Source organism: Nuphar pumila, chromosome 11 (assembly GCF_984573655.1).
Source record: "Nuphar pumila chromosome 11, dmNupPumi1.hap1.1, whole genome shotgun sequence".
Lineage (NCBI taxonomy): Eukaryota > Viridiplantae > Streptophyta > Magnoliopsida > Nymphaeales > Nymphaeaceae > Nuphar > Nuphar pumila.
Window position 1 is genome coordinate 30,085,452 of NC_143259.1, and position 12,956 is coordinate 30,098,407.

Sequence of the window (12,956 nt, forward strand, 5' to 3'; positions counted from 1 at the left end):
TTTTTAAATTGTGAGAATCGGCTAGAATCTCATCTAGCCGATTTCTTTTATTTTGTTTACTCGTGGTGTGTGTGTAATCTTCTGCTTCATACTGCATGTCTGCATATTTTATTGATTTCACATTGTTGCAAAGTGTGTTGTGATAATCGTTTTTATCATTTTGTGTTTTTGGTGTTTTGGATCTATTGAAAAACAAAAATTACAAAAGTCGAATTTTCATTTCTCTATGTTTTAAAATAAATTCCAGCATATTTCTGTTCATGTTTGTTTTTTTGTGTAATTAGGAGTCCTTTTTATTATTTTTTAATTTAGTTTTATCAAAATAGTGGTTATTGAGTTTTATTGCTTTTTGTTAATTTATATTTTTATTTTTAATTTTCGTGTGGATCTTCTTCTTCCCCAAGGTGGGGCGGCAGCCATTAGAGCTCCTATTGAGCTCTAGGTCGATTTTTATAGAAAGTCTTAATTGCCATTAGTTGAGTTAGGAAGGTGTCTAGGTTCAATGTATTAGGGTTTTCTCTCCTAGCCGTTTTTAGGGGTCAATTAAATAGGTTTTGGGAATTAGGTTAGCATTAACTCCTAGGAAATCGATTTTCCATTTAAGTTCTTTTATTTCCTAGGTAGATTTAATTCTATTAGTTTAGAAAGTAGCCCAATTGAAGTTGGCGATTTTGGAAAAAGGAGGTTCTTCAAAATTCGTGTGAGGCATTTAAGGAAAATTTGAATTTTGAATGGGCATTAAAGAAGGAGTTACTCCTTAACTTTGGAAAGTGTTTTTGGCATTAAACAAAAATTCCAATCTAGGCTCCACGATTTCCATAAAGTATTAAAAGCACTTTAATTCCATCTTGAAAAGCAAAAATCGTGGATTTCTAGATTGGTCTTTTCATTTTTCCAAAAGGAGCTTTAAAGGCAATTAAGGAGTGTAACTCCCTCTTTAAATGGGGCGATTTTTTAGAATCCAAAGCATTTCAAAGTTTGAACTTGGTAATTATTACATTCCTTTTCCAACCTTCTCCATTAAAATCGTTAACTTTGAATTGATTGTCGGAATTAAGAGGTTACTACTTTAGTCTAACCCTAACCTAGTCAACCCTAACCTTAGGTCGAGTCAACCCTAGTCTAAACCCACTTGAGTCTAGTCAAGTCAACCCTTAGTTTGAGTCAACCGACCCTACCTATTGAACCTAATCTAACCTAGTCAATTAGATTGACTTGATTAGGTGCGCCTTGTGTCCAAGTCAACTTGAACCCTAGCCCAAGTCAAACCCTAATTCAAACCTAGGTCGAGCCCACCTAAACCCAACCAATCTTAGTTGACAAAGTCAACCCAAAACCGAGTTTAGCCTAAGTCCAAGACTAAGACCAACCCAAGCCGAACCTAGTGAGTCAACCCGAACCTTGGTTGACTAACTTAAGGTAAGTCAAGACCAAGCCTACCCTAAGTCAAAGTCAAGACCAACCCGAGGTCGAGTCAACCTTAGCCAAGTCAACCCAACCATAGCCAAACCTAGCCGAGTCCACATTAGTGCGAGTCGAGTCAAACATAGCTCGAGCCTACCTAATTCAAACCGAGTTCACCCAAACCTAAACCGAGTCCACCTAAGTCAACCGAACCTAGTTGACTAAGTCACTAAAAACCGAACCCAATCTTAAGGCAACCAAGACCCAACTCTAGTCAATCCTAGCCTTTGTTCATTAGTGAATTAATTTCATTTAGTATTATTTATTTTGATTTTTATACTAATTAGTTTATTTATCTAATTTAGTTTTAGTGTAGAAGTGTGTGTGATTTGTGTATTGTGTGTCGTTGAATGTTATAGTTATTTAGTGTTTAACATAGTAATTAGAATCACCCTTCATTGAGTAGTATGGTTGCATTCGCATCATTAGTTAAACATAGCTAGTCATAATTTGCTTATCGTATTTCCTTCATCATACATTTAGCATAGTTGCAATATTAATCTGCATATACACTGTTATACAGTGTCATTTAGATTGCATTAGGTTTAATTTGTCTTTTAGAGTGTTAAAATAGATTCATAACGTGAATAGTGCACTCCAATAAAAACCCGATTTTTGCCCTGTCGCACCAACAGTATTTTCTGTGCAAAAATTCAGTGTTTTCCAAAATTTTTTATTCTATTCACTTTATTGACGTGTTATTTGACTGCAGACCAAATTTCAGCTCATTCGGAGTTGATTTGGTCTGATTTTTAAGCGTTTTGCGAAAACCGCTTTTTCTGGATTTCAAATTACAGGACTTTCGATATCCTGATTTTTCCCAGATTTGAAACTCTTATATCTGGAGCTCCAATTACTGTTTTTCCATTCTGTAAAAACTGTCAGTTTGTTTAATCTGTCAGTTGCAGAACAGAACAAATTTTGGGAAAATCGGACCTCGTTTGCTCTGTCAAACAGTGGTTTTTTGATAACCTGTCAGAATTCTATTTTACACTAGTTAGGGGCAGTTTCGTAATTTTCTTAATTTCGGCATTTTAGACCTGTTTTCATTAGTTTCTGCATTTTAAGAGTTGCATAAGCATCCTACAGTATTAGTAGAAGTAATTTAGTTAATTTTAGATTTAGTTTAGTATTTTATTTAATTATTGTTTGATAAGTAGCATTTGTTTTATTATTTTCGTAAAACTAGAATTAGTTGTAGTTATGGTTTGCATTGTTAGAATAGAATACTAACTCTGTATTTTTCTGCAGATTTAGGTTGAAAAGCATATTTGATTTCCAAGGTTATTGTCCAAGTGCGAAGATTCTTTAATTGGCGAAAAGATGGAAATAGCCTTGGTGTGGAGGAGAATATTTAGTTGTTTTTCATTTTCATTTTCATTTTCATTTTAGTGATTAAGTGTAGTTGTAATAACTTTATAATTGTAGATTGATATTTGTAATTAATAAATCAAATTTTCTAGACATATCGTGATTAATTCCTGTTCCCTGAGGATTCGACCCGTACTTACCACTTTGTGGAAAGTTGGTTTTTATATTTTTGGTTGACGATTTTCCAAAGTTTTATTGAAAAAAATTGTTTTAAAAAGATCATTTCAAAATATCAACCAAATTTTGGCGCCGTTGCTGGGGAACGGCGAATTAATTACTTTATTTCTTAGAGTTTGATTTATTAATTTGTTTTAGTTAGTTAATTAGTTGTTTTATTTTTAGTTAGTAGGATTAGTAAGTGAATATAGGATTAACATAGTTAGTAAATATAGGATTCACGTTCTGTTCTTTCTAGGATTCACTTGAAATTCATTCTGCAAGGAGCGATTAGACAGGTGGGTTTTAGAAAAACTTAGTTTGTGATTTCCTGTATTTATCTTTTCAGTATTTTAGAGTAGTTTAATTTGTTATTTCATTTACTTAGTTAGATCATTCTGACATAATTAGTTTAGCATATTTGTTTAGTAGTTGTTTATTTTGTGTTATTTACATTTTAGAACCTGTGTTAGTTTATTTTTATTTTTAGATTTAGGTCGTTTGCTTACATCTGGTCTTAGTACCAGTGTATGCAGGGGCGACGAGGTCTAGGAACCCCATTACACCCATTTGTTGACAACCCAGAGAGAATTTTACATTCTCATCGAAGTTCGGCAACAATGGCTGACATGGATCCTCCACCTCCACCCCCAGTTCATTCACGTCCTCTGCGGGAATACTTCATTCCCACAGATTATGTTCAGGCATCCTGCATTCGGAGACCCGATGTAGGAGCGCCGCATTATGAGATTAAGGCCAGCATTATTCAGATGCTTCCATCCTTTTATGGCCTTAGTCATGAGGATCCCTACCGACATTTAGATGAATTCCTCGAAATCTGTTCTACTGTTAAGATACAGAATTTCGATGATGATGCGTTGAGATTGACTCTATTCCCCTTTTCATTGAAGGACAAAGCCAAGTATTGGCTAAAGTCCTTAGATTCTATAGAAATAGAGTCATGGGATCAATTGCAACAGGAGTTTCTTCGGAAATATTTTCTCATTGGTCGTACGAACCAATATCGTAGAGCCATCACTAGCTTTTCAGAGCTAGATGGTGAGCGCTTTCATGAGACCTGGGAGAGAATGAAGGATCTCCTCAAGAAATGTCCCCATCATCAGGTGCCAAAATGGCAACTGGTGCAGAGCTTCTATGATGGATTGTCTGACAAGAATCGTCAGATGATCGACTCTTCATGTGGAGGGACATTCATGCTGAAGAGCGAGGACGAAGCATGAAGGCTATTTGATACATTGGCCGAGAATTCACTTCACCACGCTTCGAGCTCTCATTCGGATAAAGCCACACCCAGCATTCAGAAGAAAGCTGGTGTTCTTGAGATTGGTCCATCTACTGCACTGCAGTGCAAGGTAGACATGATTGCTCAGAAGCTGGACCAGCTTCTCTCAGGACCATCCACTACACAGCAGGTGTGTACTCTTTGTGTCAGTCCGGCACACGAGATCACTGAGTGCCCCTCGGCAGCTCAGTACCCTGAATTTGTTCAAGAACAAGTTCAAGCAGCTCAGGGTTACGTCAGACCGCCGAATAACCCATTTTCATCGACATATAATCCGGGTTGGCGTAACCATCCCAATTTTTCATCTAAGAATCCACAGTCTTCCACGCAGATGCCTACACCCTCTCAGCCAGTTCGGCAACCATCTTTTAATCAATCATTTCAAAGACCGAACTATTCTCAGTCTTCTTCTTCTTCAGTCACTCCCCTGATTCAGCAGGAGTCTGCCCCGCAGACATCTTTCGAGGAGAGACTTCTCCATGCATTCCAAGAGGTGAAAACCTCTAATCAGAACGTCTTCGAGAAGTGTAGCCAGATTTTGAGCTCGCATACGCAGTCCATTGCGAAGTTAGAATCGCAAATGGGACAGTTAGCTGAGGCTATTAGTAGGAGACCCGAGGGTACATTGCCGAGTCAGGCTGTCATGAACCCGAAGGGTAAGGACCAGATGACTGGAGACCTATTTCATACTGAGACACAGCAGCAGGCCAAATCGGTTATGGCCCTGAGGAGTGGACGTGAGTATCACGTCGAGAGCAGAGAGCGAGAGAGTAGAGAGAGGATAGAGGAGCCAGAGACCATTGTTTCACCTACGTCGACTCAGCCATCATCCCCATCCCCATCATTATCTTCATCATCAGTACAGAAGAAGGATAGGAGTGAGCCTTCTCACAAAGAAGAGGAGCCAGCAGAGTATATTCCCCCACCACCCTATCCCAAAGCATTAGAGTCTCCTGGATATAGAGGGAAGCAATGTGCGAAGATCCAGGACATGCTTGACATCTTCAAGCATGTACAGATCAACCTACCTTTGCTCGATGCGATTCAGCAGGTGCTGGCATATGCCAAATTCCTGAAGGAACTATGTACGCAGAAGCGTAAATCTAGAGAGAGAGTTCCTAACAGGGTCCATTTGACTGAGCAGGTGAGTTCGGTACTTCAGCATCATACACCACCAAAGCTCAAGGACCCTAGAGCCCCTATCATTGCGTGTACCATAGGGAACATCCGGATAGAACGCGCATTGCTCGATTTTGGAGCAAGCGTGAACATTCTGCCCGGGTATTTCTTTGATTCTTTCGGGCTAGGAGAGATGAGATCGACTCCGATTACACTTCAACTGGCAGATCGTTCTGTCAAGGTACCGAGAGGTGTCTTGGAGGACGTGCTAGTTAGGGTGGATGACTTTTATTTTCCAGTCGATTTCATTATTCTTGATATGGAAGGAATAGATAGCCAGCACCAGACTCCGATTATTTTAGGCAGACCATTCTTGGCGACGACCAATGCGTGCATCAACTGTAGGACCGGAGCCATGGATCTCTCATTCGGCAATAGGAAGGTAAAGCTGAATATTTTCAATGCCGCGATGGGACCAGCGGGAGACATGGACTGCTTTCATGTAGACATTGCACATGAGTTAGTGGAGGAGCAGCCCGAGTTGTACATTACTGAGGATTCTTTAGATCTGTACCATATAGAGAAGAATAGTAGTGTAGATAGTGTAGATGTGTCTAGAGTGTCGTCAGAGAGACCACCTTGGGGAGCTGTCAGGGAGCCTCTTCCACCACTTGCGGAGACCCCCGCCAAGTCTTTGATCGAGTCACCTCCGAAACTCGAGTTGAAACCCTTACCGGATTCACTCAAGTATGCTTATCTCGGAGATGATAAGACTCTGCCTGTGATCATCTCATCCCTACTCACTGAGGAGCAGGAGCAGAGATTGCTGACTATTCTTCGAGAGCACAAGGCAGCGATTGGCTGGGGAGTTGCTGATCTGAAGGGGATTGATCCTTCATTCTGCATGCATAGAATCCATTGTGATGAGGAAGTCAAGCCATTTAGGGATATGCAGAGAAGGCTAAATCCCAACATGAAGGAAGTGGTGAAGAAAGAGGTGGTGAAGTGGTTGGATGCCGAAATCATTTACCCTATTTCTGATAGCCAGTGGGTCAGTCTGATTCAGGTTGTGCCGAAGAAGTCAGGACTCACTGTGGTTGAGAACGAGAAGGGTGAGAGAATTCCATTGAGAACCACTACAGGATGGCGAGTCTGCATCGATTATAGGAAGCTGAATGTGGCAACTAGGAAAGATCATTTCCCATTGCCATTCATTGATCAGATCTTAGAGAGACTCGCAGGGCAGAGCTACTACTGCTTTCTAGATGGATATTCAGGATACAATCAGGTAGCTGTCCATCCTGACGACCAGGAAAAGACCACGTTTACATGTCCTTATGGAACCTTCGCGTTTAGACGTATGCCGTTTGGGCTCTGTAATGCCCCGGCTACTTTTCAGAGGTGCATGCTTGCTATCTTCTCGGACATGATTGATGATGTGATGGAAGTTTTTATGGACGACTTTTCAGTGTATGGCTCTTCTTTTGAAGATTGCCTCCAAAAACTTGCTCGAGTACTGAGTAGGTGTGCGGAGACCAATCTCGTCCTGAGTTGGGAAAAGAGCCATTTTATGGTCCAGGAGGGGATTGTGCTAGGACACATTATGTCCAAGCGTGGTATTGAGGTTGACAGAGCGAAGGTGGAATCCATTTCCCGTTTGACTCCACCCACCTCTGTGAGGCAGATTCGATCATTTTTAGGGCATGCGGGATTTTACAGGCGGTTCATAAAAGATTTCAGCAAAATCTCTCGACCGCTTTGCACTTTATTGAAAAAAGACCAGCCCTTTGTTTTCAGTGAGGATTGTATGAAGGCCTTTGAGATTCTCAAAGAGGCCTTGATTACTGCACCTATTTTGAGACCGCCGGATTGGACTCTCCCATTTGAGATTATGTGCGATGCGTCTGATTACGCTATGGGGGCCATTTTAGGACAACGCATTGATAGGAAGCCCTATGTGATCTACTATATGAGTAGAACTTTGTCTGATGCTCAGATGAATTATACTACGACAGAGAAGGAGCTACTTGCGGTAGTTTTCGCATTGAATAAATTCAGGTCCTATTTACTCGGTTCGAAGGTGGTTGTCTATTCTGACCATTCTGTATTGAAATATTTGTTGAATAAGAAAGACACCAAACCGAGATTGATTCGTTGGGTCCTACTACTACAGGAGTTTGATCTCGAGATTCGAGATAAGAAGGGAAGCGAGAATGTAGTAGCAGACCATTTTTCCAGACTGATCGTGGAGACCACGCAGGATCAGAGGCCGATCAGTGATTCTTTCCCCGATGAGCAGATCATGTCAGTCAGTACACCGCAGTTACCCTGGTTTGCAGATATTGTGAACTATCTGGTTTCGAGGCAGATACCTGAGCATTGGAACAAGAATGAGCGTGAGAGATTCCTATCTCAGGTGAGGCACTATTATTGGGATGAACCAGAGTTGTTCAAATATTGTGCAGACCAGATCATTAGGAGATGTGTTCCGGAGGAGGAGTACCAGTCCATTCTGAATTTTTCCCATTTATTAGCCTCTGGAGGGCATTTTAGCAGTAGGAAGACGGCTGCAAAGGTTTTGCAGTCAGGATTTTATTGGCCCACACTCCACAGAGATGCTCATGAGTTCTGTAGGCGATGCCTGTGATGTCAACAGATTGGGAACATGTCCAAGAGGGACATGATGCCCTTGCTTCCGATTTTGATAGTCGAGATTTTTGATGTTTGGGGCATTGATTTCATGGGACCATTTCCGCCTTCATTCGAAAATTTATACATCCTGGTGGCGGTTGATTATGTGTCCAAATGGGTCGAGGCTGTGGCAACCAAGACCAATGATCACAGAGTAGTGCTTAAGTTCATTAAGCACAACATTTTCAGTCGTTTTGGTGTGCCACGTGCGATGATTAGCGATGGTGGCAAGCATTTCAGGAATGTACAGATAGCTTCTCTGCTGAGAAGATATTCTGTCAATCATAGATTCACCACTCCATATCATCCACAGACTAGTGGACAGGTTGAAGTGTCTAATAGGGAGATTAAGCGAATTTTAGAAAAGACAGTTCGCCCGGACCGCAAGGATTGGTCCTAGCGCTTAGATGATGCACTTTGGGCATATAGAATTGCATTCAAGACTCCCATTGGCATGTCCCTGTATCACCTTGTATTCGGAAAAGCATGCCATCTTCCGGTCGAGCTAGAGCATAGAGCGTATTGGGCTATCAAGAAATTGAATTTTGACCTCACCCAGGCTGGCAAAGAGAGAGCACTGCAGCTCTTAGAATTAGAGGAACTCAAGAATGATGCGTATGAGAATGCCAAATTATACAAAGCTCGCACGAAAGCATTTCATGATAAGCATATTGCCAGGAAAGTGTTTGAGTCAGAGCAAAAAGTGTGGTTATATAATTCTCGTTTGCATTTATTCCCAGGGAAGTTGAGATCGAGATGGACAGGTCCCTACATCGTGAAAGAAGTATTTCCCCATGGAGCAGTGACATTATTCGATCCTATGACCCAAGGTGCATTCAAGGTAAATGGGCAAAGACTGAAGCCATTCATTTCAGATGCCTTGCAGGATGGTGAGTGTGAGATAGTGCATCTCACGAAGGCATGAGGATTCGACCAGAGGGATGTATCATATGTACATTAATTTGTTTTTCCTTTCAGTGTTTTTCTTTATTCAGTATTTCATTTCATATGTGCTAACATTTGTTTTGATGTATGCAGGATGAATCTAACACTTAGTGTATCAGTTACCAGGTGCATGGAAGAGCTTTCAAAGAATTCAAAGATCAGATGAAAGTCAACTTTAGAAGCTCAGAGCAAATCAGGTTGTATCTATCCTTTCTCCCATATTTTTGTTAGTGTCTTTTAGAGTGCATGTGCATTACATTTTTATTCATTTTGTATGCCACTAGGGACAGTGTCATTCAAGCATGGGGGGGTGGTTTAGATGCATGCACACAAAAATTTCAAATTTTTTTTAGGACTGGTAATCAAAGTAGGCATTTGAGAACAAGTTGTAGCATATATGATTGTTTTTGGCATAATCAAACAGTTTATAAATTTTTAAGCCCCATAAAAAAAAATTTATTTTCTGAACTGAGTCAAATAGAGTAGTTATTTATGAGATAATTCAAAGAAAAGATAGTATTTGATTGTTAGAAAATTTTGAATCACTTTAGTATAAGTACGCACAGTATGTTTTGTGAAAGAAATAAGCAATGGAAAGATGTGTTTGAAAAATGAGTTTAAAAGAATAGAGCTACGTTTAGTTGTTGATGTTTTCGTGAATCCTAGTAGTGGAACTCAGACATGAGATGAAGTGTTTGAGTCTCTTAACGAAAAGGATAACGAAGGAGATCATCTTCTTGTCTAGTTGATATTTGTGGCCTTTGTAGTTCGAGTAAGTAGAATCTGAAGGGTGTTTTACACCTGGTGCCCCAAAGCCAGCTGGTTTGGGAGCCACCGGTTCGAAAGCTTGTTACATGGACTGCATAGAAAGCCTAAGAGATAGAGACATTGCACAAGACGAGAGGAAAACTATACGTAAACTATTAGAATAGAAGGTCTAGTGACTCGAGCAATTAAGTCAGAGGGATACTTTGTATCTAGTGCCCTAAGGCCGTTCGGCCTAGGAGTCACTGACCCAAAGCTCGCTACACGGGTCACGAAAACTAACTATTCGAAATAGTGCTCATATGAGAAGAATGCTCAAGAAACAAAAGTTGAAAAAAAGAGTGAAAATGAAAGAAAAAGAAGGTGCTAAATAAGTAGATTTTCATTGCTTAGGCGTATATGTGTATTACTGTGCAGAAAAATATACAAGTGAGAATAAATGAGTAGAACATGAGAATACTTGACTTTCAGAGAAAAATCATGAACTAGTTACAATATTAGAAAAGTGAAGGAAAAGAATTTTTACTGTGGTGGCATGAGGTTTTTAAACTTGTTTTGAGAATGTCAATTACATAAAATATTTATTACAACTGCATTCTTAAGAACCTAATATTTTTGAAAGATCATCCTCGCATTTCATTGATGTTTGTGGGTAGCATCTCTGCAAACCCTCACGAGACCTTACTCGTCCACTAGTGTAAGCTAGGGGTTTAAAGGGCTTGTTGCATATACTAAATGCAACTGTGATTCCTACGAAAGTGAGTTAGTATTATGCATTCATGTTTAGCATTTTTTTGTCTCTGGGGCATATCATAATTAGGGTTTGTTAAGGGACTAACAAACATTCAAGCATGGGGGTATTTGATGATGCATGAAATGCACATCATGTTAGCAAATTTTTCATGCATTTTGTAATAAGTTTAAGGTTTTAAACCCATGTTTAGAGGTGTTTTGATAGTAAGGGGCTATGGTTCGAATTTCAGAAAAATCGGAGTTAAAACGAGAGAGTTATGGCTATTTCAGTGTTTGGGCACGGATTTCGAGGTGGATCGGATCCATATCCGACCCAATTAGGTTAATTGGACCTTGGATCAACTCTTAGAAAGCCCAAAACCCAACCCACACGCCTATCCATATCCATTTCAAAAAGTTTTTCTGAAAACCCCCCAGAAAGTGGCGCCTAGCAAATTTTATTTTTTTTAACCTTCTTTCTGAAAAATGTCAAAACTATAAATAGTTTTTTTTAAAGAACCCTAGGTGTCTTTGGCTGTGTTTGGACGCCCCTTGCAGTGAATCTACTCCAGCAACTCCTTCCTCTCCATCTTCCCCAACGTTTTGGCCATTGAAGACCGATCTATGCTTGATTTTCAAGCATATCTTCGATTTCTCTTTTGCTCCTTTCCATTTCTTTCTTTCTCCTTGCTGTAGTTTCACCATTTTTCTGTATTTTTGCAGGTGTAGCAGAGGTGGAGACCATTAACCTTGTGCGGGAGTGAGAAACACACCACCAAGGTGAGCCAGCCCTACCTCCTTCGGGCTTTCTACACCCTCCGATCGAGAATCGACTCACATTCCATCGTCGGTGGATCTCCAACGTGTAGCAGCTGCAAAGGTGTCATTTTTTGGTGAAGTACAGCATTCTCGAACTGTGTAGGACGTCCATCTCCAGCCACGGTCCGCTCTTCTTCATCCCCCCGGTCGTCGGATCTTCCAAGAGGTAGGTCTTCTTCTTTCTTCTCTTCTAGCTAAAACTGAATTGTGTGTTGGTTTTCTTTTATTATTTCTATGTGTTTCTTTTAATTTTTTTATTTTTTTTATTGTTTCAACCTTAGAATAGTATCCGTGCATAGACCAGCATGTTAGATCTAGGTTTGTTTCATGGTTTCCATGTTCGAGTATCGATCTCCATCATTTTTCAAGAAAAACGTGTAAATCGGCTAGAGGTTCTTCTAGCCGATTTGGGTTGTCTTCCTCCAAGTGTGTGTTTATGTTATTTCTACTAAAAAAGCATTCAAAAAGATGAGTTTGAGTTATTTTGGGTGTTGGGTCTAGGCTCAAAGGTGCTTTTCATTGAAAACCAATAAATCGGCTAGATCCATTCTAGCCGATTTTGGTTTCTCTTTATTTTTTTTCCTTATTTCGGATTTTAGCAGCAAAGCTGGGTTAATAGACCCTATATAGATCCGATTCCAGTGAGTTCTTGCAGATCTATTGAGGGTTGAATCATTGCTTGATTTGAGTATCTTAGTTCTTTTTAAGTTTTTTTTAAATTGTGAGAATCGGCTAGAATCTCATCTAGCCGATTTCTTTTATTTTGTTTACTCGTGGTGTGCGTGTAATCTTCTGCTTCATACTGCATGGCTGCATATTTTATTGATTTCACATTGTTGCAAAGTGTGTTGTGATAATCGTTTTTATCATTTTGTGTTTTTGGTGTTTTGGATCTATTGAAAAACAAAAATTACAAAAGTTGAATTTTCATTTCTCTATGTTTTAAAATAAATTCCAGCATATTGCTGTTCATGTTTGCTTTTTTGTGTAATTAGGAGTCCTTTTTATTATTTTCTAATTTAGTTTTATCAAAATAGTGGTTATTGAGTTTTATTGCTTTTTCTTAATTTATATTTTTATTTTTAATTTTTGTGTGGATCTTCTTCTTCCCCAAGGTGGGGCGGCAGCCATTAGAGCTCCTATTGAGCTCTAGGTCGATTTTTTTAGAAAGTCTTAATTGCCATTAGTTGAGTTAGGAAGGTGTCTAGGTTCAATGTATTAGGGTTTTCTCTCCTAGCCGTTTTTAGGGGTCAATTAAATAGGTTTTGGGAATTAGGTTAGCATTAACTCCTAGGAAATCGATTTTCCATTTAAGTTCTTTTATTTCCTAGGTAGATTTAATTATATTAGTTTAGAAAGTAGCCCAATTGAAGTTGGCGATTTTGGAAAAAGGAGGTTCTTCAAAATTCGTGTGAGGCATTTAAGGAAAATTTGAATTTTGAATGGGCATTAAAGAAGGAGTTACTCCTTAACTTTGGAAAGTGTTTTTGGCATTAAACAAAAATTCCAATCTAGGCTCCACGATTTCCATAGAGTATTAAAAGCACTTTAATTACATCTTGAAAAGCAAAAATCGTGGATTTCTAGATTG

General features: G+C 39.5%; 1 non-coding gene across 1 annotated transcript; it reads right to left on the reverse strand.

The window, feature by feature from the left end:
• Positions 1 to 4,014: 4,014 nt before the first annotated feature.
• On the reverse strand, positions 4,015 to 4,117 carry LOC149822210 (small nucleolar RNA R71). Its single transcript, XR_016426317.1, has one exon. It is a non-coding gene; the product is annotated as a small nucleolar RNA R71 (small nucleolar RNA).
• Positions 4,118 to 12,956: the final 8,839 nt, after the last annotated feature.